Genomic DNA, 1,087 nt, shown 5'->3' with positions numbered 1-1,087 from the left:
TGTAGTTCCTCGTTGCCCGATGTCTCACATACTCGTATGTGTGAAAGGTAAATCCTCGTGTGAAATACATAGGTGATGTGGTGACCTTTGCAACTGGACCTTGAACCAATTCGTGAAACCATACGGGATAATAAGGATCGTCATAATCAACCTGCAAAAAGCAGTTATTCTTAATTAATATTGAAGTATCAAAACACTTACTTAATTAATCAATGTATGAGATATATTACGTACCTGTGATTTTAACCACTTGACAAAGTGCTTATGTTTACGTGTGTCCACATCAGTTGCAGATATTTCTGGTATTGCTTTTTGAACTTGAGATACAAATATGCTGCAAATTAAACAAATAATCAAGTCATACATAATTAACTTCAATTCATATAATTAACATTCACAAAAATATTTACCTTTCAAAGTAACGAGTCACTGCATCCTCGCAGTTGAGCAGAATATAAGTGTGGGCACTATGTTAATCCTCTTCACATGACCACCATACTTCTTTCGTTTTACCACCAAACCGTCCAATTTCACAGAAAATATCAGGAACACTATCAATTGGATATGATGTCGGTACTCCACCATCATCATATCTTCTAGGAACTCTTTTCCTCGTACGAACAGTTGGAGCAAAGTAGTACGATGTGAATTTAGATGTTTCGGCTGTCAAACTCCCCGCAACTATTGAACCTTCCACCATTGCAAGATTTCTTGCTTTCCCCTTCAAATGTTTCATCTGTCGCTCATACGGAATACATCCATCCGTTGTGAACAGGTCCACGAAGCAATGCTTCATACGGTAGGTGGACAACTACATGCTCCATGACGTCAAAAAATGAAGGAGGAAATATCTTCTCCAAGTTGCACAATATGATCGGAATGTTATGATGAAGTTGCTCGATGACTTCTTCCTTTAACGTACGTGTGCTAAGATCTCTGAAAAAGCGCCGATGGCTGTATATTGCAAAAGTAATCAAATTAATAACATTTCATAACATATATATATATATTAACGTTTTATAATTATCTGCAAGTGCTTCATGGACATTTGCTGGAAGGAGCTCGGCAAAAACAAATGGAAGTAGTC

The sequence above is a fragment of the Brassica oleracea genome, chromosome C6 (assembly GCF_000695525.1).
Source record: "Brassica oleracea var. oleracea cultivar TO1000 chromosome C6, BOL, whole genome shotgun sequence".
Classification (NCBI taxonomy): domain Eukaryota; kingdom Viridiplantae; phylum Streptophyta; class Magnoliopsida; order Brassicales; family Brassicaceae; genus Brassica; species Brassica oleracea.
This window is presented reverse-complemented; position numbering follows the sequence as displayed.